This window comes from Ornithorhynchus anatinus, chromosome 8, assembly GCF_004115215.2.
Source record: "Ornithorhynchus anatinus isolate Pmale09 chromosome 8, mOrnAna1.pri.v4, whole genome shotgun sequence".
Classification (NCBI taxonomy): Eukaryota; Metazoa; Chordata; class Mammalia; order Monotremata; family Ornithorhynchidae; genus Ornithorhynchus; species Ornithorhynchus anatinus.
This window is the reverse complement of record NC_041735.1, coordinates 42277754-42301316: the sequence shown is the minus strand read 5'-3', so window position 1 is coordinate 42301316 and position 23563 is coordinate 42277754. Positions and strand designations below refer to the sequence as shown.

Here is a 23563-nt window from a genome sequence, read left to right as displayed (position 1 = left end):
GTATCTAGCCCAAGTGAAGAAACGATGCCAGAAGAAAGTGTTTTTTAATCCTTTCAAAACAGGCCTACCAGAACAACTGCAGGAAAGGAAGAAGAAGCGCAAATCTTGTCCTCATAGAAACTGTAGAGACATTCTGGGAGAAGACCATCTCCACGGCCAAAAGGGAAGAAAGCCTCCACCTCACCACTAGGGCCAGGGTTCAGTTCTCCTCAGGGGAAGCTTAGAGAGGAAGCTCTGTTTTAGATTACTCAACTTCTGTCTGAAATTACACCATAAAAAAGTTTCAGATGGGAAGGTATTACCTTTAACCTGGGTTAGAAAGATATCTAGGATGAACTAATTTGTGGTTAATTTTAGTCTGAACCCCATTTCCAGCCACTCCTATAAACAAAGTCTCCAGGTTATCACGCAGCCCGGCACATGGTGACTGGTTTCTGATAATTAAGCAATCAAGTTTGGCACTTGCAGCTTTAAATATTACGGGTTTTAAACACCATCTTGCAAACATCCAATTACATATTTTTTTGTATTCTTTCCGATTTGTAATGCTGACTGAACACTGACTTTGGTTATTAACAATGGTTAGCGACTTGGATCGGACCGCATTCCTGGGGACTCCACAGAGCTATCTACTATCTCTTAGTCGCAGTCTCTAAATTTCAAACTCTTCTTGGCTTGGTATTAATAGAGGACAGCTAACTTTAGGCCCGGCTTGGTGTTGAACTGTTTAGCAACCTCGATCTGAAGCCTGTGAAGACAAAGCTAGAGTCTGATAAGGTGGTGTATGTTCTGACTCAGTAGCATGCAACCTGTTCTAACTGTGGCCTCTGGGACTGTGTATATGCCACATATGTTTCTACTTCCGGATGTCTAAAGGGCAGCATCTTGCCTTTGTTAAAGAACCCAGGACAATCTTTGACCCTGAATGCGTAAGAGCCAAATCAAATCTGGCATCAACAGAAAGTGTGACCTGCTTGGGACCTAGAATAACGAAGCCCTCTACTGCCCTGTGTTCCAAAATTTGGCTGGTAGGAACATAGCCCTGCCTAAAGGAGTTGGAGAACTCAGTTGGAAATATAATCTGTCAAAATGATCTGGGTGGAGTCCACTCTAAGGTTTACACCTAGGTTTACTTGGAAATCCTGTTTGGAAAAAAAAACAACAAAAAAAGTGACTATTCATGCAGAAGATGCCATCATCGTGGAGACGCACCCTTGTACCAAAGCAGCGACTCTGATTTGGACACATTAAAAAATTACATTCTCCACTACATGAGTCAAATAGTAAATATTTCTACTTCCAACAGGGTGCAGATTTCATAAATCAATTTGCTTCAGAGGTCTGGTGAGAGGATTGCTACTTATTAAGATACTCTGTAGCATTTAGAAAAGCCATTGTATAGGTAAAATGTATCCATCAAGCCCAAAACAAACAGGATACAGACTAAGACCTATTTCCTATTCTCATGAATCAGCTACCTCATTGGATGGTGAAAGAAACAACAGTAGTATTTATTATTACTATTATTATTATGGTATTTGTTAAGTGCTTACTATGTTCATTCATTCATTCAATAGTATTTATTGAGCGCTTACTATGTGCAGAGCACTGTACTAAGCGCTTGGGATGAACAAGTCGGCAACAGATAGAGACAGTCCCTGCCGTTTGACGGGCTTACAGTCTAATCGGGGGAGACGGACAGACAAGAACAATGGCACTAAGGGAGACGGACAGACAAGAACAATGGCACTAAACAGCGTCAAGGGGAAGAACATCTCGTAAAAACAATGGCAACTAAATACTATGTGTAAGCACTGTTCTGAGCGCTGGAGTAAATGCAAGGTAATCAGGTTGTCCCACGTGGAACTCACAGTTTCAATCCCCATTTTACAGGTAAGGTAGCTGAGACAAAGAGGAGTAAAGCGACTTGCCCAAGGTCACAGAACAGACAAGTGGTGGAGCCAGGATCAGAACCCATGACCTCTGACTCTCAAATCCGTGCTCTTGCCACTAGGCCATGCTGCTCACATATTTATTAAGCATATATGTGCCAAAACACTGTGCTAAGATAGAAATTAATGAAGTTAAAAAGAGTCCCTGTCCCACATTGGGCTTACCATTTAAGAGAAGCTAGGACCCTGGCCTAACTTTTCTACCTGCAAAATGGGTAAGGGAAGAGTAGTAACAGACTGACCTCACAGCAGGCCCAAGAGGGCAAATAAGATGGTACTAGGAGTTCCTGAGCAGAAGATGTTCTTTTCAATACTAGCTGCTGTAATAATGAGCCAGATTGCCGTTTTAAGCACACGTAGTAAATTCAGGTATGTAGAGTGCTCGAAGGAAAAGGTGTGTGAATGAAAGCACAGTGGTGATTTGTGGGTTTTACGACACCTTTGCCCCTCACGATCACTGAATTACCACACCATAAAAGCTGGGCGGCTCACGTTCAATAATTCATATGGAGAAATTGTATTCCGATTCTCCAGGTATATAGGCTGCACTATGATCTTGGAGGCTCATTCTCCATAAGCAGAAACCAACCATTTAGTAAGGAGAATGTCTTCCTCTGGTATGGTTGAGAACTGCTTTGCACAAACTTCAGCACCAGTTGAATACAGTTAAATACAGTCAAGTGAGAGGCAACTATTTGTCAAAAGGTTCACATTTGGCCAGAGGGCAAATCTCACTAGGTTCAGCATTTAGTCTGAAGTTCAGCTCAGAACTGTGAAAGGTTTTTGATCTCACTGGTCTAGATAAAAAGGTCAGGAAGAATCTGACTTTTTCTGAAATTTCAGCAGTTAGATTCCGGAATGCACCCGACATAGGTCAAGAGGGGTACTCAGTCCCTCTGAATCCAGTCAGAAGCAGATCCTCCTACTTTCAAAAACTGAAATCAGGGGCCCATTTATCATTCCACAAAATAGCTCAATCCAACCTTGTTTAAATTCCAACTGGAGGTGGGCATCATTTTTTTTTAATTTTTACCTCAATAAGGCAGGTACTATTTAACACTATGAAAGCATTTGCAAGCCACTAAATAGATGCACTAAGTATCAACAGTTCTCTGACACTGTTTCTTACATATGCATTCACTGGGCCCAGTATCTTCAACTAAGACCAATAACAGTTTCATCCTGAACACAGTTTAGAGCTGTTTCTTTTTTAAAACCGTCCAATTTTTAAATGATCAATTAAATTTGTAATTATCAAGATGGGACCAAATTTTGGACTAGATGGTAAGTTCTGGGAGGTCAGTGTTCATTCATTCAATTGTATTTACTTAAGCGCTTACTCTGTGCAGAGCACTGTACTAAGTGCTTGGAAAGTACAATTGAGCAACAGATGGAGTCAATCCCTACCCAACAACGGGTTCACATGTCTACCAACTCCACAATATTGTACTCCCCTAAGTGCTTAGTTGCGAAGAGTAAGCACTCAATAAATATGATTAAAATTTATTACTCTTCCTAGAGCTCAGTATGGTGCTCTGCACCCATGAAGCGCTCAATAAATACCACTGTTTGGCCTTAAAGATGGCACAAAACCAAGTCATTTCTCTCCCTTTTTCAAGTTGAACAATTGGACATGATTCAGAGTACTAAGGGCTAACTTCACCTTTGGGAGAGAGTACTTTCCCTATGTGCCCCAGCAAGAAATAGGAGCTCCCCCGACATGAAGCCACCAATAAAAGAATACAGAAACAAATTCCTGGACCTCTGCCTATTGATCTCTCTGACTCCCCTGGCTTATTTGGCCAACCAGCCAGCCAATGAGCATTTACAAAGTGCTCCCAGAAGGATTCTTGCCCTATCCCCTATTCTCACTAAGAGTCAGGGCTAATGAACAACCATGATTTCATGATGTCATATATCTGACAAGATATGAAGGAACATCTCCGGCCTCTCTAGAAGAGAATCCCCTGACAAGATAGTCTCAAGGGCACCTTGCACAGCCGGTCAGTCTTTAGCCAAAATGAAGGCATAGAATTCAGGTTGAAGCTACTCTGCCCAATCTGAATTTGTTCCTAGCTGTATCCTTTCATTTGATCTTTCAATATGATTTGTAGAAGGAGCTTAACTTCCAAGATTAAGGGCTCAGCTCCATCTTACATCTTCCAACTGCGGGGTTGGAAGGGTTAAACTGGAATTATCCCAAAGTCTGGAATCCTGGATCTTATGATGCAATCAACAGTCACCTCTTCTCCACCAACTCCAAGGGACAATCAGTTTCTCTCCAGAACCAAAATGTGTGAGAAGCCACAGAACCCCTCACAGCACTCTGTGCCAGCCAATCGGGCAGCAGGGAGGCAAGGAAAGGGGAAGCACTGGATTTTAGGTCTAGACTCCAAATGGTGCTTATTATCAGTCTCCCCGCTTAACGCCAGTGACCTGATCCTCTCAAAGTCCACTCCTTGAATCAAGATCTTGCCTGGAGGTCTTGATGGCCACACAGTGGCACAGTCACAGGGAAGAGGTCAATTCAGGGAACCATCTGACAGTCCCTGACTTCTATCCCAGTGAGGACTGCAGCTGCTGAAGGCTAAGTTTTGGAGAAAGAGTGACTGCAGGGACCTGCAGCCTTATACATCTGTCTTGAAGGGGGTGATAAGCCCGTGCATTTTCGGTGATGCAGGCAGAGGCTAAAGAATTAGAGTGAAGTGGGGTGTACAGGCAGAGTTGGAGAGAAGTCAAAATGACCACCACAAAACATTTAGGAGAGAAAGAGAGAAAGGAGATCATTTCTGGTCCTTCATGTTTGGGAGGTGTCAGAGCCAATACAATAACACAAGTGGCTCTCATATCTTGTTTTTAATGTCATATAGATATATCCATATACATAATTTAAAACTATTCCCATGGTCTTCTCCCTTTTGTTATTATTCCATGCAGCACTGAAACAACAGCCAAATGGTTTATCAGCCTGTGTCGCTAACACTTGCATAATAACTTGAGATCGCACAACCCCTCTATTTATCAGGCAACAATGTTACCAAAAATAACTAGCTGCATAACTACAGTGGGGTGGGGAGATGGAAATCAAGAGGAGGGGGAGACTTGTCAATATGTTTTGAAACCGGCAGTAAAGAGCTAGAGAAAAAGCATTCTCCCTTCAAAGTGACTTTCTATGGGGCATTCTACACAGCGGGAAGTTGGAAAGCAAAGCTGTGCTCGCCAGCGTGTCGGCCGCCGAAACCACTCAGCCTGAGGCCAGTATTGGCTGGTCGGGTCAGAGCTCCAGGACTGGGTCACCAACAAGTGTCTCTTCGTGCCACCATTGGTGACCTCAGGGGAGAAGGAGAGCTGGAGGAGGAAAGGCCAGAAGGCGGGCTTAACAAACTCAAACTAATAAACCCACTGTCAGCAGCCCAGCAGCTTTTCCTGAGCACAGGGCCACCCTCATTCATTCATTCATTCATTCAATCGTATTTATTGAGTGCTTACGATGTGCACAGCACTGTACTAAGCGCTTGGATTATACAATTTGGCAACAGTTAGAGACAATCGCTGCCCAACAATGGGCTCACAGTCTAAACAGGGAAGAGAGACAACAAAAGAAGTAGTCTACCATCAATATCATCAAGATAAACAGAATCATAGATATATACACACCATTAACAAAATAAATAGAGTAATAAATAATATATACATATATGCACAAGTGCTGTGGGGAGAGGAATGGGGGGAAGAGCAGAGGGAGGGAGTAGGGGGAATGGGGAGGGGAGGAGGAGCAGAGGGAAAAGGAGGGCTCAGTCTGGGAAGGCTTGCTGGAGGAGGTGAGTTCTCAGTAGGGCTTTGAAGAGGGGAAGAGAGTTAATTTGGTGGAGGTGAGGAGGGGGGGCATTCCAGGTCAGCAGTAGGACGTGGGCCAGGGGTCGACAGTGGGACAGGCGCGAACGAGGGACCATGAGGAAGTTAGCGGCAGAGGAGCGGACTGTACGCTGAGGGATGTAGAAGGAGAGAAGGGAGGTGAGATAGGAGGGGGCTAGGTGATGGAGAGCTTTGAAGCCAAGAGTGAGGAGTTTTTGTTTCATACGAAGGTTGATAGGCCACCACTGGAGGTTTTTGAGGAGGGGAGTGACATGCCCAGAGCATTTCAAAGCCCTGCCTGGGAGTGGACCTCATCCTGCTCCCCTCCTCCCACCACCCAGGTCGCTCACTCGGTCCCGGTGAGTGAAGAGGCCTGGATCCATCAGAGGCGGGGGAGGTTCATTTGCAGCAGCTTTGTCAAGTCTGAGCATTCCTGAGGGTGGGAGGAAGGCAGAAAGGAAATAGAGAGACGGAGGGAGGGAGGGAAGAGGAAGAAAAGGAGGGAGACAGTAAGAGAGGCAGAAAAGGAGGGAGCCTCCCTCTCTTTAGCAAAGCTGCTTCATCTGCAAAGTTTACAAAATGCCACCAGCATTGCCGAACTAAGGAACAACAAGAATGTGTTCTTCCTAGCTTTTAAGTAGACTGCTCCGAAAAGATTCAAAACTGTGAGACCTGCAGTGTTGATACGCCTATTCCAGGTACACCTTCAATGATTTTTTATCTCAGCTTGGAACACAGAGTGTGTTCTGATACTAATACTGATAAAAGCATAAAGGCTGATGCCATCTGCCATGGCAACTATCAAGATGGCAGCTGCTTTTCATCAGCTTTATCTGAACTTTGCATTAATGGGAATTCAGGCACTCTGCGTGTGTTTTCAAAAAGGGCATTAAAATGATAGCACTTGTCTGAATAGAAGCAATTCATCAACTATCAACTAATTCTGATCTCCTCTATCTTTCTGGTCAGAGAAATGAAAATGGATAGAAAACATTTTTCTGCCTGTGTTCAGTGGATGTCGTCTAGTCTCTTTATCAGCGCACTTCTCCATGACCCGTGGTATTAGGGGTTTCCCTCACTCAGAAGCAGCGGCGTCAGCAGCAGCAGGCTGTAACCCTTAAGAGGCCAGGACTGAATCCCCTCCACTGGCCCACCGCTCCTACAAATGGGAATCAAATGTGCAGTCTCTGAGGGAAGTGCAATCAACAAAATAGCATGCTAGTGCCCAGAGCCTACCGCAAGTAATAATCGAGGCATTTTTCAAAACAGAAATCATGTTCTTGCAGGCGTGCTGAGGCACAAGGTTTTTTTCTGCAGGTAGACCTTCCCCCAAATCATTAGCAATGAGAGAACTTTCCACTTCAATCCAGAAAGATGGTAATTACAGCACATGAGCATTGTGATGTTGGCCAGGGGAGCATATAGCAAGAGTAATATAAGAGAGGCCAATACTGTCCCCTATTCATGATGTTGTTACATCTCTCTAGATTATTTCACAGGGTTTTCCAAGAGGATCATTTTTCTTTTCCTCTTTCTAATTAAATCTATAATTTATTTATTGGCTAGAGGTAGTTCTGACCACTTTTTCAAATAAAATGCTATTAAATTCCAAATCCAAAGGTGGAGATCAATTGTAGGGAAAACACCCACAGTTCACCAAAAAAAATACAGACGAGGAAAAAGTCCAGTATTCCCTAAACATGCCTGGCCATGCAAATGTAATCCAGGAGAAGATGCAAATTATCCAAAAGCACTGTAAATGTTGAAATTCCAAGAAACACACATTTACAGGGATTGGGGACTACATGTCTCCCTTGAAAGTGCTTTTCTTTTTGTAACGACTCTGAAGACTAAAGAGGAAAATGAAAACCGGAAATATGAAATGCAAAAGATGAATACAAGGCCAGCACCAGGGAAGGGGCATTAGTTTTTCTTGCAAAATCTGAACTGAACTTACTGATCTCCACATGTTCCAAAATCTTGTGGAGGCATTTCAGAAGGGGTACTTGAGGGCGGAAAAATATTTTTACTTTGCCCGTGGGAGGGGAAAAGTATGAGGAGGGAATAGAAACAGGTAAAGAGATAAGGTACTTTGAAAAAGTACACTGACTTCTTCACAAAGATCATGTAGTTGATTTTTCATCTTGGTCCCAGAAATTATTTTCTTTTCTGCAAATTTCCCAAAGGAAGAATTCACCTCTATATTCCTTCATCTTGTACTCAAGAGAAAGCATTGCAGCTGACCGTCTTTATGTCGAAGAGCACCCAGGTTGTAGAGGAGTAAAATATATCAGCATGTGAAAGTAAGGAACAGTCTTTAACACATCTATTCATTTGGCTGTCACCCAGGTCACAGATGGCTCTACCTTATTCAAAGCAGGTGAGTAGAGCAGTATTGGTTTTCATGAAGATCTTTGAAGAGCTTCTATTGCAAATGTGTTCAGGCTGCTGCAAATTTCCCATTTCAAACTTTATAACTTTCCCTGGGCTACAAAGTAACATCCAGTCCCTTTTGGAAAGATCTAAGATTGGACTATATTCCCAAATATCTTAATGCATTTCCAATAGGTCAGGGTGAGTGCTTTCTTTAATAAATCAATTAAAAGTAACAGTGCTAATGGGCAATTAGGTGCTAATCAAATATATTTAAAAAAGAAATATAAAACAAAGCAACATAAAGCACAGAACATTATTTACCCTAGTAAAACAATCTAAATCCAATCATTTGATAAAGCTCCAAGAAACAGTGCATCATGGGGGGGAGGGGGAGAGAGGCTAAGCAACTGTGGAAGCTTCTAGGTGAGTTAACCTCTTCTGCTCCTGAAATCCATGTATCTCAGGAAAACCAGGAGTGGAACAAAGCACTAACCTACCTCATAGACAGTAATACACACACACATGCGTATATTCACACACAATTAGGGAAAGGCGACCTTGAAGCTCTAATTTACAAATGCCAAAACAAATTCTGATGCAGGGAAAAGTGGAGAAAAGAATGAGTGATGTTTTCCTGAATCTAGCTGATTGCTGTAGTGATTGCAAATATCCAAATTCTTTCCCCCAAACTGTCCACTGTGTAAATCTAGATTAGTAAGCATTTTAGAGAAGTAGCATGGCCAAGTGGCCTGTGCCTGTTTCTTCATCTGTAAAAGAAGGATTCAAAATCCATTCTCCCTCCTACTTAGACTGTGACACTGATGAGGGACAGGGACAGTGCCCTACCTCATTATCATGTATCTACCCCAGAGCTTAGAATAGTGTAATGTATACAAAGTGAGTGCTTAACAAATGCCATTGATTTTTTTTTTAAGTCTAATCCTTGAGAACCATTATAAACTATATAAACTAAGTTCTAGGTGGCCTTTGTGCCTGGATAAAGGGGTACCAAGGAAGCCATGGGTTTTTTCTACATACTTCTTTTCCTATCAAAATGAGCAGACTCTCCTCTCAGTGACGTTCATGTTTAATTATCCAAAAGTCATTCCAAAATAATCCCTCTAAGTCATTTCCAGTTTTCTTGGAAGTATTTGTTTGTCTTCCCAAATTCTTAGATTCACCATCAGGCTCTATCACCTCCATCATTAGTGCTGGTAAATATCTACCTTAAAACCACATGCATGCAATAGACTGAAGCACAAAGCAAATGCTATTATTAAATTCTCATTATGTCTTAGGGCAGATTAAGTCAGATTCAGATTCAACAAATACCACTAGTAGTTGAACTGTATTCCTCACACAATAAAGGTTCATAGCTTCAGTGAAGAGAATCCTTTCCAATCCTTTCTAAAGGCAGGTGAGTACAGACTGGACAAGGATTGGGGGTAGCAACTGCAGAAGAGTTTGGTGGGATACCCACGAAGAAGAATTCAAAGCCCAAGTGGACAATCAATCATATTTACTGAGCACTTACTGTGTGCCAAGCTTGAGAGAGTACAATATTACAGAGTTGGTAAACACGTTCCCTGACCACAGTAAGCTTACAGTCTAGATGGGCAGACAGACATTAATATAAATATATATTATATATTTCTTATACATATAAGTGCTGTGGGTCTAAGGGAGGGGTGAATAAAGAGTGTAAATCCAAGGGCAAGCATCATGCAGAGGGAGTGGGAGAAAAGGAAATGAAGACTTAGCTGGGGAAGGCCTCTTGGAGAAGACGTGCTTTTAATAAAGCATCTAAGGTGGGGAGAGTGATTATCTGTAGAATATGACGAGGGAGGGCATTCCAGGCCAGAGGCAGGACTTGGGGGAAGGGTCGGTGGCAAGATAGATGAAACTGAGGTACAGAGAATAGGTCAGCATTAGAGGAGCGAAGCGTAAGAGCTAAGTTATAGTAAGAAACCCAGGAGGTAAGGTAGGAGGGAACAATAAATTACAGTATTTGTTAAGCGCTTACTAGGTGATCAGGTTGTCCCATGTGGGGCTCACAGTTTTCATCCCCATTTGACAGACGAGGTAACTGAGGCACAGAGAAGTTAAGTGACTTGCCCAAGGTCACACAGCTGACCAGCAGCAGAGCCGGGATTACAATCAGTGGAGTCTAAACCTAAGATCTGTGTGAGGACAAAAAGGAGTAAATTGAGGAACACTTCAGAAAAGGAAGCTGATATACTCCAACCCGACTCCATCACTTGCACCCCAAGTTTTCAGATTCGGGGAACAGAAGTCAATGGTAAGAAAGGTAGACTCTTAAACAAAGAAGGCAAAGAAAAAATAGAATGGGGGTGGGAGAAAGGAGAGAGAATTCTGTGTGGAACAAACCGAGCAGTTGAAAAATGGGGAACTGAAGCACAGGCTGTTCATGCATGGAATGCAGGTCAAAGGAAATTATCCCAGCACAATGGAGAGGGGTTAGTGGTGATTCCCCACTTGGAATTTAGTGAGTAGTAGTACAAGACTGATCGTATTAATATGAAAAGAATATTATAGAAATCAAGGAGGTACAACAGAGGGCAACCAGAATGATACAGGGACTCAAAGACCTTAATTATTTAAAAAGGTTGGAAACCTTTTCACTATACATTCCTACATAAAGATGAGAATGAAAAGGAACTTCACCAAAAACTTACCCAACTGAAAGATAGCAGGGCAGAGTTACAGAGACTAAATGCCAAAGAGAAGAAAAAAGGAGTTTGTAGGTAAGCCCACAAAGAAGTGGGTATTAAGGGAATTTAAGTGGGATTTCTTTACAAAGAGAGGAGTGAATTTACAGTACACACTACTGTGTCAGTTCACATTGCTAATATGTGCATACTGTATATAGGCACATATGCATTTATTCAAATACTATATATTTTTAAGGAGATAAGTATTACAAAGGAAAGTAATTATGGGGTAGTACAGCTACAGACTCAGAAGCAGACTTAACGAGATTTCCTGTCCTAAAGTTTCCTGTGTTCTTCATCACTTATATATAATTTTCAATGCTTTGAGTGCCCACTGGCAACACACACTAAACACTAAAATCTAGAATGATATTCAGGTTGATCTGGAAAAAAAAAAAGCAAGATCTCAGCTCGGGTCATTAAAATACCTTTCGCTGGGATTTTTTTCAATCTAAAAAGACTCCAGAACTGCAGACATTTGGAGCCAAGCAGAGCAATGAAACCTGGTTCGGGGAGGAAAGGGAAGAGCGGCAGAGGTAAATTCTTCACTAATAACTGCCACTGAAATCAGAACTGAAAGATTTGGAACAGTTGTTGAGTGAGGTAGTAAGGAAGGCTAGTAAAAAGATCCCCCTCTTAGTAGCTCCCCTGCTGCTGGCAGTTGTCACTTACTGACTACCTAGTAGTCAGATCTGCACTGAGCAAACCTACAAACAATTTGAGAAGTGAGTCAACAGCAGAAGATGAACTCACCACTGGATGCCTTCACACGCCACCTTCAACTCCAGGGCCAAAAGAGCAACCCTTACTCTTAATTTTACATGTTAATTTTCTTTAAGTGAAGCAATCCAAATGACCTGTTTGTTGTATGTTTGTATTTCTAAGTGGAGGAGTAATTTTCTGATTACTGTTACTGAAACAAGGCAGTCCATTCATTTTAATGTTTTCCCCTTGGTTCATTTGGAAAGAGATTCATAGGACCTGTTACTGTGAATGGTCTCTATATGCCTGTGTGAACTCCAAGACACCGCCTCCCGCCCCCTCCCAAACTTTGCCTTGGGACCTGTGGCACAGACTGCTGATCTTAAACTTGTTCTTCCCTCTTCGATTGTGAGTCCCATGCGGGACAGTGACTGCATCTGACCTGATGGTACCATTGAGCCCAGTGCTCAGTACAGTGCTTGGCACATAGTAAGCACTTAAATACCACAATTATTATTAGTGTTATCACTATAAATTTGCAACCCCAATTGCTCTCTCCCTCGCTCATCTGCTGGGGTCCACCGAGACTAGGGAAGCATACACTTCCCTTCATGGCAATCGCATTTTCTAAACCTTCCATCACCTCTTCAAATGTGAGGGAAGTGTCTTGTTGATATGACCAGGAAATTCATGTCAAATTGAAAAATATAAAAGGAAATGCCTACTACATGTGTCTCACAGGTGTGTGCAGAAGCAGAAGCCTCTTCTGCTTGGGATATGTTCTCATTTCACAGACCTGGTGTCTTTTGGGAGGTTGGAGAGCAGGGGAAGGGAGAAGCCTGAAGTGGAGCAGAGGACTGGGAATGTCAGTTAATGTTCAGGGAGAGTAGAAACGCTTCCCAAAGTAGGGCAGAAAACAGACAGGCTATCTTTCTCCTGCCGCCCCTGACCTGAATGCTTTTGGATTTAAACAACATGCTTTTAGTCAGTGATTCGTAAAATAATTTAATACGTTAATAATTTTATCTCCATTTCCTTTCTCTCTTCACACACCACACTACTGCCTCACCTCAAAAATTGAATTACCGGTTACAGTCCATATTGAATCAACGGTAAATTAACGGTCAAATATTTTGTGATGTAAAAAAATATATGTTTTTGGACTTTTAATGGCACATCAATCAATCAACAATATTCACTGAGCTCTTACTCTGTGCAGAGCACTCTACTGAGTGCTTGGATGAGTACAATATAATAAAACTGACAGACACATTCCCTGCCCAAAAGAAACAAAGTCTACAGAGACCTCACATCTTAATACTTCAGCTAAGAAAGCAGAGATCTGCTGACATCTCTAATCCAGTCACAATCTCAAAATTCTGGAAGTCTTTCCAAATACAAACAGTCAGAACAAAATTATTCTTTTAGAGCGTCACTGCTCAATAGTCGAATGTTTGGTGCTTTCATTACATGGACAGCTTTTGGGTCAGGGTAAACCCACAAACTGAATCCCCCATGATTGACATCAAATCTTATACCTCTCCAGAAGTGAAAATGTACTAGATCACAGGTAATCCATTGAGCTCCCACCAGATCCATGTAATTCTCATTTCCCTCCCGCCTTAATCCTGAAAGAGAAAGATTTGAGCCCCAGCACTTTGGTGACAATTAGGATTCAAACTCCTGCATAAGTGCTTCTGAACTTAGAATGCAAACATCTGTGACCTAACACAGGGTTGCCATGGGAAGCATTGTAATGACATAAAGCTGGATGGAATTATGGCAATAAGAAATATAGTGCATTTTTCTATTTAAAGTGACTTCATTGTAATTCTACAACAGGCTCCCAAAATAGTCTTTAGGGACACTTCTCACGTAACCACAAGAATTGCCTTGTGCTGCAGCCTTGAACGAAAGACAGACACTCAACTTTTTCTGCCACCAAGTCAAATAATGTTGCAGACAACTTTGGTCTATGGGAAGGTGGGCAAAGAAATAAGTAGAGGACTAAGGGGAAGAAGAGAACAGACTTTTCCAAAATTAGTATTTCCGGAGAGTTCTAACTGTAGTACAAAGGAGAAGGTTCACAGCTCATGGCAACCCAAGGGAGAAAATGGGACTGGAGGACATATATCTGGAGTGCTTGAATTACACATAGTCCATTGTCAGTCTAGGTGATATCATCATCAAAAAATAAATAGACAGCACGGTGGGTCATGATTCACCAGAATGTTGGCCAAACTAGTGCAGTTAACAGCAAGAGAGGGAGGAAGGAAGGAAGGGAGAGGAGAGACAAGGACAGAGGGAGAGAGAGAGAACGTGAGAGAGCGAGACAGTGAGCGGAGGGGGAAACGACATGAGTATGGGAGAGAGAGCTAGAGAGAGAACTCAAGAGTGAGAGAGACAGGAATGTGTGCACATGCAGTCTTTTCTTAAATTCACAAATATTTCCTGCATCACTTACATGCAGATTCAGCAACAGCCACCACCAAAATTACTTATTTCCTGGAATTATTTAATAATGTTGGTATTTGTTAAGCGCTTACTATGTGCAGAGCACTCTTCTAAGCGCTGGGGTAGATACAGGGTAATCAGGTTGTCCCACGTGAGGCTCACAGTCTTAATCCCCATTTTCCAGATGAGGGAACTGAGGCACAGAGAAGTTAAGTGACTTGCCCACAGTCACACAGCTGACAGGATTCAAACCCATGTCCTCTAACTCCCAAGCCCGGGCTCTTTCCACTGAGCCATTGCAAATCCATAAGCAAAATCAAAAGACCTTTCACCTGTTACAAGTGCTGAGGAACTGTAAACCCTTCTTTATGCGAAGAAATGGTGCTGGGACTGGAATTTGGGATACAGATTGATTGATCTTTTTAATTTAATATTTGTTCATAGGGAAGTTGGTGTCTTTACTGTTGTGGCACTTGCTAGTGCTGTTATAGTGACAAGGCCTGTGGTAGGAGCTTTATTGAAAAGGCTTATTTCTATTAGAAATATTGGTTTGGGGGATTTACTATTCCAGCAGTTTCACATTGTCCTGCGCCCAAGAGTGTGGCCTACAAATCAAGTTACTAATACACACACACACACACACACATAGACACACATGCCTTTTTTTCGGGGGGGGGAGGTTGATGAAAAGTAGTTGAACATCAAAACCAACTCCATTAATTAAAGATGGGAAGGTAAAACAACCCCATTCTTCACATCATCATTGGCTCCAGATTATGGTTAGGAAAGGGAAAGCCACTCTAGCTAATCACCCCATTTCCGTGCTTCCATTCTTGTCCAAATATACTCACTTACTTGGGGAGCTCATCTGCTCCCTATGCTTTCAACTATCACTTCTATGTGAATTACTCTCCCAGACTACCTCACCAGCCCTAACCTCCCACCTCCTCTGCCATCTCACATTTCCTCTTGCCTCCAGAACATCCTCACATGGTTATTCTGTTGGCATGGGCTCAAGAAATCTAAAACTCAGATTCTAATTTTCCTTTCCAAATCCTCTCCTTCATTAATCGCCCCACCATAGTGACAACACAGCTATCATCCTACCTATCTCTGAAGCCCACAAGCTTGGCATCACTCTCGATTCCTCTCTCTCTTTCAACCCCCACATCATTTTGGTCCTTCCTCACAACATTTCTCCTTCCTCTCCATCAAAAATGGCCATAATCCTGGTGTAGGTATTCATCATATCCTAAAGAGACTGCTCTATCAGCCTCCTCCCTGATCTCCCTGCCCCCAGCCTCTTTCCTCTCCAATGTAAACTTCAGTCTGCTATGAGGACTTTCCTAAAACGTTATCATACACATGACTTTCTGCTCCTCTAAAACCATAAGTGGTTATTCATTGTCCTCCACATCAACGAGAAACTCCTAATAACTAGCTTCAAGGCACTCCTTCCGCTCTCTGCCTCTTACTTACATACTGACTTCTCTCGCTTTGCCGCCAGTTTGCACTCTTTGCTCCTCTCTAGATCAACTTCTCACTATGATCTGTTCTCCCCTCTCCTGCTGGGCACCCCTTGCTCATATCCTTCCTCATGCCTTATACTCCCTCCCACGCAAATTCACTAGATCAGAGCTCTCCCCCCACTTTCAACTCCTCCTGAAATAATTTCTCCTCCCTGATTCCTTTGCCAATTATTTTTTCTCCTCCCCAGGTTATATCTCCCACAACTACCACCTCAGCACTTCTGTGCCAATTACACACTTAAGCACTCACACCCCACCATAGCTTGTCTGTACATACTGACTTGCATGTCCTATTATTTATGCATGTGCTCATCTAGTCATCTATTTTTCCTTTTTTTCTAACTGTAAATTATTTTGTGTCTGTTGCCCCAGCTAGACTGTAAGCTTCTTCATGTCTACTAACTCTAATGAACGCTCCAAAGTGCTTAGATAGTGCTTTCCACACAGTAGGCTTTAAATAGAAACTATTGATTGATGAAATTCAGACCAGGAATCAAACTTGAATATTCAGATACTCCCTCAAATGCATACTTGTCTTAAGGGTTGCTCATCCTGGGTGAATGGGCAAGGTGAATGCCTTCTGGGACAAGAGTGAGCTGGGAATTCCAACTTGGATCCTAGTAAATTTTTATACTTGCTTACAAAGCAGCTTTTATAATGATAAATACAATTCCTTTGTAAAAATGAAGAAATTTCAGAAATGTCTCCCTAGGTCCTTCAAAGCAGAAAGCAGGAGGAACTCACAAACCTCCTAAAAGTTATTAGGAATACAGTGCTCTAAATTCTGACCGCATTCCTTGCCCATTCTTGGCCCAGCCTCCCACCCCAATTCCAGCCTTAGTCACTGAGCTCCAGCTCAAGTGCTGCTCTTGTTTCTGGTCAGCTGAGGGGGTGAGATGCAGGGGAAATGAAGGATGAACTCAGAACCGACCAACCTAGGTACTATCACCACCTAGCTCCTGATCTCCCTCCTGTAGCTTTCTCACAATACTGCAACACCTCAGCAGTTCTCCATCACAGCACGGTAAGTATAAGGCTGCTCTAGGGAGCCAACGTGCCCAGGTTTAATAGCATGAATACCCACCACATTCTGCCCAAGTACCTGCCTTGGCCACTGTTGGCACGAGCACTGTTTAGTACATTGCCTTTGAGCTAATCAATGCTCTCTGGATGAACGGGCACATAGATGAAATTTTGTCTGATCTGATTATTCTGAATCTACCCCAGATCTCCGCAGAATGCTTGGCACCAAGGGCTTAATGTATCCTATAATTGACTAATAAAGTAAATAGAGAATAGGATAGATATGAGACACGGATTGTCAATCAAATGATGGAATTTACCGAGTGTTTTCCGTGGGCAGATGACTTGGGAGAGAACAATGTGATAGAGTTGGTAGAACGAATCCCCGCTCACAAGGAGCTTAGACTCTAGAAGGGGAGACAGACAAACTAAATTACAGCTAGGGAAATAGCAGATCACAAGGGAATACACATTAGCACTGTAGGCTTAAGGGAGAGGTGAATATCAAGTGCTTAAGGGGTACAGACTCAAGATGATGCAGTAGGGACACAGCATGGCCTAGTGGAAAGAGTCAGAGAATCTAGGTTCTAATCCCAGCTCCACCACTTGTCTTTTGTGAGGCCTTGGGCAAGTCGCTTCGCTTCTCTGTGCCTCAGTTGCCTCGTTTGTAAAATGGGGATTAAGACTGTGGGCCCCATGTGGGAGACGGATTGTGTCCCACCTGATTAACTTGTATCTACCCCAACACTGAGTACAGTGCCTGGCACATAGTAAGCCCTTAATTAATCAATCCATCATCTTTATCAAATGCTTACTGTGTGCAGATCACAGTACCTAGCACTTGAGAGAGTACAGAATAGCAGAGTAGGTAGATATGTTCCCCACCCACAATAAGCTTACAGTATAGAGGGAGAGACAGACATTAATATAAATAAATTACAAATGCATACATAAGTGCTCTGGGGCTGAGGGAGGGATGAATAAAAGGTGCAAATCCAAGTGAAAGAGTCACACAAAAGGGAATGAGAGAAGAGGAAATGAGGGTCTCGCCGGAAAGGCCTCTTGGAGGAGATGTGATTTTTAAAAAAGACTTTGAAGGTGAGGAGAGTGAAAGTCTGTCAGATATGAAGCAACGCGGCTCAGTGGAAAAAGCACAGGCTTGGGAGTCGGAGGTCATGGGTTCGAATCCCAGTTCTGCCACTTGTCAGCTGTGTAACTGTGGGCAAGTCACTTAACTTCTCTGTGCCTCAGTTACCTCATCTGTAAAATGCAGATTAAGACTGTGAGCCTCACAGGGGACAACCTGATTACCCTATATCTACCCTAGCACTCAGAACAGTGCTCTGCACAGAGTAAACGCTTAACAAATATTATTAACATTATTGTCATTATGAAGAGGTAGTGAGTTTCAGGCCAGAAGCAGGACATGGGCGAGGGGTCAACAGTGAACTAGACAAATACCATTTTTTTTAAAAAAAAGGATGACTAGGAGAGATTGTAGATTCTAGGGCCATTCCTCTTGAAACACATCTTAGTGGTCCCACATAATTGGAAAAGAGCTGAGAATATAAGAGATACAAAACTGGACAAGCACTCCAACCAGCCCAGTATTTCAACTGTTCATAGGGGCTATAGGTTGCTTGAAGAAACTGGGTGATGGTAGTCCTCCAGATCTCAATTCTAGTGTTAAGAAGTTCAACCCCACATCGCAAACCTTTCTCCTCTACATCTCTAGCTTTCCCTGCATAAGCTAGTACAGGTCACTGCTCCATGAACTTATTCAAACCCCTCTCAAACCTACTGATATTTTTTGACTGCATAACTTCCACCGGTAAAAGTTTCCATATGTTTGCCATCCTCTGGGTGCAGAAGAGTTTCTTTGGTCGGTTTTCTGCATGTATCACCTTCAAAGTTCAACGGCTGTCTCCTTTTTCTATTGTCGTGGGAGCCAGCAAACAATAATTCTTTGTTTTTAACATTTGCCCCCTCCACACCCTTCATGTGTTTTGGATTTAACAGTGCTCAGTAGTAGGTTTAAGAACAACAGAATCCAACCTCCAGATCTGTTTTCCCATTTGCTTTTCAAGCCCTTTTTTAAAAGAATTACTTCATATACAATAGCTCCATTGCCAAATAAAATCTTTGATGACCAAATGGGGTTCTGATGTAGTCAGACTGCCTTTGCTATTGAGAAAACCGAACATTTTAGTCCTGGCTGTTGGTGCTGAAAAATGAGCTGCTGCTCTTATTAATATGTTTCTATGGATCTTGAAACCTTTCAGTTATGTATAATAAAATGCCTTCCCAAGAAGGCCATTTCAAAGCACATGGGCCTCAAGCATGGTGAATATGTCAGCACAAATGCTCTTTTCAACTTATTATGCTATCCCCAAGCTACAGAACTATTTCCTAGGAATACTTAGGAAATCAATCCCTTTTTTAGATGCAGTTTACTTTCCATAGGTTTATTCAAAGTTATCATTTGATAGTTAAATCAGTTGTCAGTGCTCAGATTTTTTTTATAAATAAAAATATTTAACACGGAGAAAATGTCTTTCATTCCCATATGACCAACCCAGGACTGAATTTTGGAGGAGAGAAATGAGAAAATAGAAGTCACATTTTGTTCAATACTGGTTTACTCAATCTGCTCTGCAGGACAACTCCGAATGCCTGTAGTTATCCTGTTGCTAATGTTTTACCATCCTCGATTGGCACATTTCACTGATGAAGAGTCTACCAAGGGTGCCAAGAAGCAGCATGGCCTAGTGGATAGAGCACAGGCTTCGGAGTCAGAAGGACCTGGGTTATAATCCCAGCTCTGCCACTCGTCTGCTGTGTGACCTTGGGCTTAGCTTCTCTGTGCTTCAGTTATTTTATCTGTAATATGGGGATTAAGACTGTGAGCCACATGTGGGACATGGACTATGTCCAATCTGATTATCTTGTATTTACCCTACTGCTTAGTATATTGCTTGTCACACAGTAAGTGCTTAACAAATACCATTAAAAAAGAGGGGGGTGGGCATCTTGATACTTCTCCTTCTCTACATACTGTACAAAATACGCTCCTGAATATAAACACAAGTATGTGTGAATCTATACATACCCACACAGTCGCTCAATGAAATGCACAATATACAGAAAGTGTAAGGTGTTATTAGTATGTAAAATAGAATCCTAAAATTGTGAAGCAAATTATATCATAGGAACACTAGGCACCAAATGGTAAACAAACATAAACAAAGCTTTAAATCATTCATCCCTGTTTCCAAGGATATTAAATCTCTCTATCTAAAAGAAGCCTTATTTGCTTTCCCATATCATAGCCTGCCCCTCTTCATCTACATTTGCTTATTTACTATGGCATCACCACACATTGTATTGTCCACAAAAATCTCAGGCAAGCATTTCACACTCGATAGAACCAAGTGTTCTAAACTCAGCAGCCATCTCTAGTACTTATGTACAGATAACTGTTCAATCATTCAATTATTTAGTTTGATGACTCTGTAAATATTTTTAAGCCTGTAGGGCCCTTGGGCAGAAGGAATGTGTCACACTTGCTTGTTTTGTTTCTTCCCAAGCACTTACAGCATCCAGTGGGTGCTCAATAAATGTTATTACTACTACAAATACTGTTTTTTTCATGCCTAGCCCAATTCTTTGTCTTTAAGCTTTCAGGAAGATCAGAGGAGACAAAACTTCTTCCTTTGCCCCTCTCTGTGAACAGTAGGCCAGATGCCAGGCATATCAAGCAAAAACTCCTCACTATTGGCTTCAAAGCTCTCCATCATCTTGTCCCTTCTTACCGCACCTCCTTATCTCCTTCTATATTCCAGCCCACGTTCTGCTCCTCTGGTGCTAACCTTCTCACTCTGCCTCATTCTCTCCTGTCCCACTGCTGACCCTGACCCACATTCTACCTCTGGCCTGAAATTCCCTCCCTCCTCAAATCGGCCCAACTAGCACACTTCCCCCTTCAAAGCTCTACTGAAAGCTCACCTTCTCCAGGAGGCCTTCCCAGACTAAGCCCCCCTTTTCCTCTGCTCCCCTCCTTTCCCCTCCCCATCGCCCCAACTCACTCTTGTTGCTTTACCCCCCCCCGCCTTGCCCCACGGCACTGTGTTTATATATTCATATTTATAATTACAATTCTATTTATTTTTATTAATGATGTATATATATCTATAATTCTATTTATAATGATGCTACTGATGCCTGTTTACTTGTTTTGATGTCTCTCTCCTCCCTTCTAGCTGAAGGGAACTGAAATGAACTTTTCAACTTCCTTCTCAAATCCTCTCTACTGAACTTTCCTATGACTGTTCAATCAATCGATGGCATTTATTAGCACTGTACTAGGGGCTTAAGTGAGAGAACAATACAGCAGAGTTGACAGACACATTCCCTGTCTGCAAGGAGCTTTACAGTTTAAAGGGGGAGACAGAGGTTAAAATAAATTACTGATAGGGAATGGCAAAGTAGAGGAATACAGACAAAAGTGGTATGGGAATGGGAGTGGGTTAAGGTATACAGAGCCAAATGTAGACATTTGGCATAGATTGGGGATAGGAACAGAGTGAATAGGAGAAATTCAGGCCTACTCAGACAAGACCTCTTAGAAGAGATGTGATTTTAATGGGGCTTTGAAGATGAGGAGCGAATGAGGGAGGGGGGATGTGAGCATGGGGTGGGGGGCGAGACAAACGAGATTGAAGTACAGTGAGTATGTTGGAGTTAGAGGTTGAAGTGTGCAGACTGAGTTCTAATGAGAGATCAGTGAGGCCAGGTAGGAAGGGGAAGTGATGACTGAGTGACCAAGGTATTTCTGTTTGATTTACAGGTGGATGGACAACACCCAGAGGAGAGGGGAGACATGGCCTGTATTAAAAAAAAAAAATGATTCATGCAGGAAAGTGAAGTACAGATTGGAGAGGGGAGATGCAGGAGACTGGGAAGTCAACAAGGAGGCAGATGCAGTAGTCAAGGATGTTGACAACACAACCATCGTCTCTAGCTACATAGAAAAGGCTCACTTCAACTAGGCTCCACTTATCTCTCCCCAATACTACTTCAGTTCATACAACACTCTGCTGAACTGGTCACCTTTCTAAAATGCAATTTAACCCCCAACTCAAAAACATCTCATCTCAAAGTCCTCTAAGAAGATTGTGACAATTTGAGGGATAAGGTCCATGTTTAATTTCCACTTGCGTATTTCTTTCCCCGAGTTTAGTATAGTGCTCTGCACACAGTAAGTGCTCAGTAAATACTCTCACTACAACTTCTATTGCCTGCCCAATTTCCTCCAAATCAAGCAGAGACTCAACCATCAATTTCAAGGTTCTCCACCAGCTCTCACTTTCTTACCTATCTGTTCCCTTTGCTCACTTCTTCCCAATCAATGGAGTCAGGGCATTTAATGAATGCTCCCTGGGTGCTCGGCACTGCTTTCCAGCTTACACTCTTCTCTCCTCCCAAGGAAAGCTTCTTACTGTGCCTCACTCTCGACCCTTCCACAAACACAGTCTTCTCTTTCATACCTGAAAAGGAGGCGTAACTACATCCTCTAGCTTCCCCATTTCATTATTTATTTATCATTATCTGTTGGTGCTAGAACACCCAGGAGGATCACTTCACCTTTCCTTGGTTTGTATTTGCTCTTACTGATCTTAGATACTATTCAGCAGTGCTGAGTTTCTGGAATAGAGGCTAATGAATAAAATGGTAATAGATTTTTATTCCAATTTCCTTTGCTAAACATGGAGTCTCTTGGAAAAACACCACCACTATGCACACCCACTTATGTGGCTTCTGCTATTCAATAGGTCTATCAGTTACTGACACTATGGACCAAATGTGCAAAATGTGCATTGTGGAAAAAGCTTGCAAAATATGCATAGAGAGGCATAAGTGAGCAATGAGGTGCTGGAAACAGAGGTGTGTGTGTGTGTACACAGGCGTGCACGTGTGCACACACACACACATATATACACACACACACGTACACAGATGCATGGTTTGCTGAGGACAGCATATAAGTCAAACCTTGCAAGATTTAGCCCTTCAGGATGACTATTTAGAGAGCAGACAGAGTTATTTTCCAGAAAAAGAGAGGGAGAATTACCCTTCTCTACAAAATCAGCTCCTCGATTACATACATTCAGTAACTTGGAGAATGCATTTTTCTCCTCAACCATAGGCTTCTGCTGTCTGCATTATCATTTGCTACTAGGAAATGCTATTTAATTTGATTCCTAGCTTAGCGACCTTTGTGTGGCTTCCCCATTCAGGAAATTTCTAAGTAAATCACCAAAAAGAATCTGTACATATGCTTATAAAATATACATGCCGGAGTAAATGAAAATGTACCAAATCATAAAAATTGCAGAAATGGGGATCCGTGTAAAAGAAGCGGTAACCAGGTGTTCCGGAAATCTCAACGCTATCCCAATATTAATCTAATGCCTCCCCCACCCCCCCAACGAGGAAGGATTTTTTAAAAACATTTGCCACCCAATGTGCTCCGAGCAGAGCCAGGGAGCCGGCGATGTGGTCGGTGAGGTGTTCAGTGCATCTCTCCCCCTCTCTTTCCCTGTAACAAAGAACGAGGGTGAGATTATTAAAGTATAAATGCCATTTTCGTCTTGCAATGTGAACTGTGTGGTTGGGATCCCAGAGGTACTGAGCCAGTCAAAGCAAACAGCTGTGCCACCTACTCGCAACAGTTGCACGCCCACCACAAAGCACCAGTGGGAGGAGCAGGTTAAAGAGAGCCGTAAAGCTGAGCGTGAACCTCGCTTAGCAGCATACCCATTAGCTCGAGGGAAAATTCTGCCTTTAGAGACCACATCGGATGTGCAGCTCATAGCAGTGAGTATTCTTTTGCAACTTGTCTCCTATAAACCACCTACTGCATTTTTATATTCTACAATCA

At 42.5% G+C, this 23563-nt stretch overlaps 1 long non-coding RNA gene across 1 annotated transcript; it reads left to right on the top strand.

Moving 5' to 3' along the window:
* Nucleotides 1-6351: 6351 nt before the first annotated feature.
* Nucleotides 6352-21509, top strand: LOC114813872. Its single transcript, XR_005660301.1, has 3 exons — nt 6352-6505; nt 8157-8187; nt 21470-21509. It is a non-coding gene; the product is annotated as an uncharacterized LOC114813872 (long non-coding RNA).
* The last annotated feature ends 2054 nt before the right edge of the window (nt 21510-23563 follow it).